The sequence below is a fragment of the Carassius gibelio genome, chromosome A6 (assembly GCF_023724105.1).
Source record: "Carassius gibelio isolate Cgi1373 ecotype wild population from Czech Republic chromosome A6, carGib1.2-hapl.c, whole genome shotgun sequence".
Taxonomy (NCBI): domain Eukaryota; kingdom Metazoa; phylum Chordata; class Actinopteri; order Cypriniformes; family Cyprinidae; genus Carassius; species Carassius gibelio.
Window position 1 is genome coordinate 6,406,352 of NC_068376.1, and position 6,000 is coordinate 6,412,351.

Here is a 6,000-nt window from a genome sequence, read left to right on the forward strand (position 1 = left end):
AGGACAAGAGGAGAGGAGGAGAATGAAGAGGGTAAGAACAAAAGATGAAGAGAAAAAGGATAAAGTGGGTGTTCATGAAGTTATCAGCAGGTCATTCCTGTTGTTTTGCACTTGTGAACTCTCTAACTTTGAAATGAATGAATATGCTTGAATTATGATTTAATGATTTAGATTAAGTGTTTTTATAAAATGGTTTACCAGACTTAAGGCATATGTCTGGTCGAGTTCATGCACTTTGACTTAATCAATTAGAACTCAATTATTTTCACAATGGGGGGATAATTAAGAGCTGAAGTCAGCAGTTTCTCAGAGAGGGATTGAGAGTAAGCTAACATGAGACTTTCAGATTTATAAAAAAAAAATAAAAAAAAATAATAATTCACTCTTCCAGTGGTTTTCTATGTAAACATGCTAGACGGCATCTTTTGACACTGAAGTTTCATCCCATGTCTTTTGGAGTGTCCCACACATGATGCAGCATTCTTAAAACATGAACCCCCACACCACCCTAATTCCTATAACCTACATATCACATTTTTAAAGAAAAAAGTATTTGAATGTCCCTAAAAAAAAAAAAAATGAAAAAAAAAAATAAATAAATAATATATATATATATATATATATATATATATATATATATATATATATATATATATATATATATATATATATATATATATATATATATATATTCCTAAACAAATTTTGTTACTAACATTTAAATTAAAAATGAAGAAACGGATGTAATACATTTTTATAGTATGGCATAGTAAAAGTATTTACATTTCATACAAATTTACATTTAAGTTATTTTAAGTTAATTTTATCCTTTGTTGATTTTGAGAAATTGTTGAATTGAATTGTTGAAATAAAAAAAAAAGAACCAAAATCATTTCCAACCTTAACATTTTTTTGTTTAATAGTTAAGTTTAATTTATTAAGACATCTAGGAACCACCCTGCTTTTTCAAACCAATAAAAACTTTACATGGCAATATGAATTTGAACATGAGGGGGGAGAAAGGATAGAAATAAACAAAGGACAGACTAAAAGAAATGTAGGCTTTAAATCAGGCCGCTTCCTCTGCAACATCCTACCCTTCCTCTCTCTCTTTCTGGACTGGGAGAGAAGATCAAAGCACTTCGAGACAAAATTTCTAAACTGAGCCAAGAAGCTCTGATGTGCTCTGAGTGTGTGTGTGTGTGTGTGTGTGTGTGTGTGTGTGCGTTCATGCACACACGTTTAGGTGGTTTACTAGGACACAAATTTGTATAATGACATGGGTATGACATAGTTATTACAATATGTCCCTGTAATTCAAAAGGCTTGGGTTTTTTGTTTGTGTAAATGGTGTTTTTTTTTTTTGTTTGTTTGTTTGTTTTTTTGTTTTTGACATCTGGGGTAGGTTTAGGTGTACGGTTGGTGTTGGCCAAAAGATAATACAGTTAGTACAGTATACAAACCATTACGCCTATGCGGAGAGTCCCCGTAAAGACACATCACATTTTGTAAATTTGTTATGTTCACTTTCACCGTGTGGATAGAAAAACTCACTGGAAACTTGCTGCATTTTCCCTGGTTAGAATGAAGTGTCTCATTAGTCACTGATTTGGAATGCTTTGCATATAGACAACAATTATTCCTAACAGTCACAACTCATTATTACTATAGTTTAGTAATAGCATATATTGTACACAAAGCTTAAAAAGAACAAAATCATGTCATGTCATGTCAAGTCATGTGTTCATATACCTTATATTTTGTTTCACTTACTGTACCTTGGTCAAAAGCATTATGGGATTGGCTTTTTTGTGAAGGATCCATGTGATGCTGCTTAAGAACTTAGCCAAAAGTAGAAAACAGCATGATTATGACTACCTTTAGTGTCTTGAATGTGCTTATGATGTCATCAAATGCTGTAAATGCAGGCAACTCACCAGAGAGTTTGTGTGCTATGATATTGACAGGTTTGTTGACACATTTAGATTCATTTCGGGTTCATTTTAGGCTTTGGCCCTTTCTAATATGCTTACTTCTCTCATATGATTTCTCTACTCTTCCCTGTGACTGTGTGTGTCTCTCTCTTTTATTCCTCTCTTTCTGAGGACAATTTGATTTGTTTGAAGCCGCCTGACAGAGTTCATATGACTCGTACCCCAGGCAGCAAGACTGTGAGAGCGACCACAGTCTGGTTTGTCAAAAACAGATCTGCTGTTCTCTCTCATCTCAGTTCTGATGAGACACCATGTGGCTGATATGAGTCCCATCAACAGCCTGTGTGTGATCTTTATCAAGAAGTTGATTGATCAAACTTAATCAAGGAATAGAACCGGCTGAGAACAACCAGCAGCACTTTTCTGACGTGATTCTATTAAGGAGGATATCACAAAGTTATGCCGCGCTTCTGAAAAGCTGTCCAAACACATCATAACAGTTTAAAGTCTAAAGATAGCTTTGCACTATTAAAATATTTTTTATTTAAATAAAGCTCAAATAAAATAAAATAGAAATATTATAAGGAAAATGTTCATTTATCCATTCATAGATTCCCCAAAAGTGTTAACGATATGATTCTGTGGCACTTTTTAAAACCTTAATTATTTTTGTGTTATTCTGTTTGGTGGCTTGTAGTGCAGAAACATTTTATTCTTCATTAATTCAAAGTTTTCCCCTACACCTTCCAATGTCTCATCTACTTTGAGAGAAGCATCAGAGCATGATTGTTAATTGACTAGTACTTTATATTCATTTCATAATAATAATCCTGACAGCTGGAAATACACTGAATTGATTCATAATGGTCCTCCAGGACAAGAAACGTAACATAACAATTTATATTTTAAGAGGTTTATATATATATATATATATATATATATATATATATATATATATATATATATATATATATATATATAAACACTATATATATATATATATATATATATATATATATATATATATATATATATATATAAACACTATATATATATATAAACACTATATATATATACACATACATACAGTTATGCTCATAAGTTTATGCAAAATGTTTATTTTAAGATCCATCTTTTCGCCGTGAGGACACTTGAGGAACTCACACATAACAATTACAAAAGGTTAAAACATTTACTGATGCTCAAGAAGGCAACACTATGCATTTAGAGCAAGAGGGTGTAAACCTTTTGAAAAGGATGAATAGGGTAAATTGTCATTATTTTGTGTCCTGGGAAACATGTATGTATTTATCTAGCTTCTGAAGTGCAGTGCTAAACAAAAAAAGATCTTCATCATCTGGTTCAAAAGTACTAAATAAAAAATAACATGCAATTTATATCACAAGAAGAGAATATGAAGCATTAATAGCACTATTTGTCACGGTTCATGAATTCACTGTCTCACCCTCTCTGTGTGTGTGGTTGTGTTGGAGACGTGGTAACTGATTACCTATCACTCTGATCACTGCCACCTGCTGCACTCTTCACCGGGGCTATTTAAACCTGTGTCTCACCCAGCCGTGTTGTCAGATTGTTTCAGTGTGTCTGGTGGTTTCATCTGTTCGTGTGTGTTCTGGTTGTGGCTCTTCGTTCTGGATTCCTGGATCCTGCCGGTTTGGTTTACCCATTGCATCCCTGCGTCGCTGTCCTGAGTGGTGGTCTCTTCAGCCTGCCTTGCCTGCTTCAGTCCTGCTTCACCTGCCTATGCTTTGTCCAGCGAACTGTCTTTCACTACTTTTGAGAACTTGAGTATAATAAACATCAGTTGTTTAACTCTCTATGGGATTATCTGCCTTTTTCCTGTCACTAGACGTAATTCTTTTACAGTAATTGTTTTACATGCAGGGACGTGAAGTTAGAATGTGTATATGCTAGAATCTGGCTCAAAAAACACAAACCTGGGCAGAAATTCCATACATTTTTGTTCCCGTTTGTGATTGGTTGCAAAAAAGAAATGTGCCTTCATTTTTGCAAAACTCCAAAAATTATTTTTTAACTAGTAGTAGCATTTCTAACACTGTAACCAAGCTCCATTCACACAAATTCTAATTACATGGTAGGTTGTAGATGAATAAAACCTAATAGTTCCTTTCACGGTACTATGTTATGTCTTTAAAATACATTTACCAGTTAATGATTTGAAAAATAATACATTTTTGATTTTGCATAACATAACTGCCTTCATATGAGTGGCTTTTCTGATGTAGTAAAGTTGCCCTTTACCTAAAGCTTTAAACAATACAGATCACCTGTGAAACACAAGTCATAATAAAAGAGCTCTGAGATCTGTAGAAGCAAGGCAAATGGCATGGTTGCTTCAGAAAAATGGTATGGTTGCTTTTTTCTTTTTTTTTCATTCTTTTATTTTCAGTTCTTCAAAGTAAGGTGTAGTGTAGGTGGTATGTTATTTCCAGATGCAATAACACATTATACTTTTATCGCCACTCATCAGACATTTCATTACCAAACTGCTGCAATGCATTCAATAACTAACATGAGAAAACATATTTACTTTACATTTAACTTTGAAAGTGTTACAAAACCTGCAAGAAGCAACACCGTAGAATTTTGCAGAAATGTCAACACATAGTGATAACCACAGCAACATTGTGCTGTCTCTTACAGCTCTTACCAACGTTATTTTAACCATTTGACTTGTCACACTTATACTTTCATACTACTCTGCAATTAACAATTCACACCATAACACATGAAGGAGCATTGTGTAAGAAAAAAGGGTTAATTAATTATGATATTTATAAGGAATTTGGAATCAACTGAATCAGTAAGCAATTCATTGAGTGCTCATAACTATCAGTTCTGTAATTGTCATTGATATTCATATCAAAAGACTAGTGAAAAACACACGGGAACGAGATCAGGCAGTTTAAGACAACTTGTAAGCACAAAACACAAGTTACTACTTTTGTCAATACGAACAATAGGCTACATTATTAGACATATCTAAAGACATATAAACTAATCTAACATATAACACATCCACGCATACAAGTCGCAGAAAGAGAGAATGTAAAGAAAGAATGAGGTTATGAGAGTGTTAACAGTGTAAAGAGATGTTAACAAGTTGGTTTTCTTTGCACACAATTTGAAAAGACTCAAATGAGTGAAAGACATTTTCTTTTCTTTTTTTTTATCAGGTAGTGTACACGTGATTTTGAAACATTTTAGCCAGTTCTAATTTGATCTTTTGGATGCTGTGAACATGTTTCATTGTAAAGACTGCCACTCCAGTTTATACCATTTATTGTTGTCTCAGCAATTTAAAAGATAACGTTTACAAAACTGGCTATACTTTCATTATTTTAATAATTTCTTGATTTTTCTTTTATTTACTGATCACTCAGGGTTATCTAATTTAACAATTTGTGGCTTGTGTTTTGAATACAAGTTGTCCTGCACTTTAGGCAGTTTGCAAACATTGATCTGCACCTTGTGACTTGATTCTGACTTTTTCCATTTTTTATTTTTATTTATTAGAAAGGTATATTCTGTTGTAATTAAATTCTGTAAATTAATTTTTGATTGTTTTTCGGTGCACTGATGTGGCTCTGCACAGGCAATTTAGCAGATTTAATTTGATTTGCCGACATCCGAAATGCAAATCCTCTCTGCACTGTGGCCTTTTTGCAGTTATTTTTTAGGTTTATTGATCCAAAATGTTTATATATATATATATATATATATATATATATATATATATATATATATATATATATATTCTTCTATATCTTTGTGTGATCTATTGTACATTGTGGCTTTAAAATGTTAAGAGGAATCGTTTTATGAATGTTTATACACATTGCCTTTCAATTAAACTTAAAAAAAAATACATGATTTGACTGTCAGTCGATTATAGGCAAGACTTGATAATTCGACTACAGTATGTAAATCCTTAGTCTGGGACACACACACACACACACACACACACACTACTGTATTTTTTCCTGTGAGAGAAATAATCTTATTTAAATTAGTTTTTGTTGTT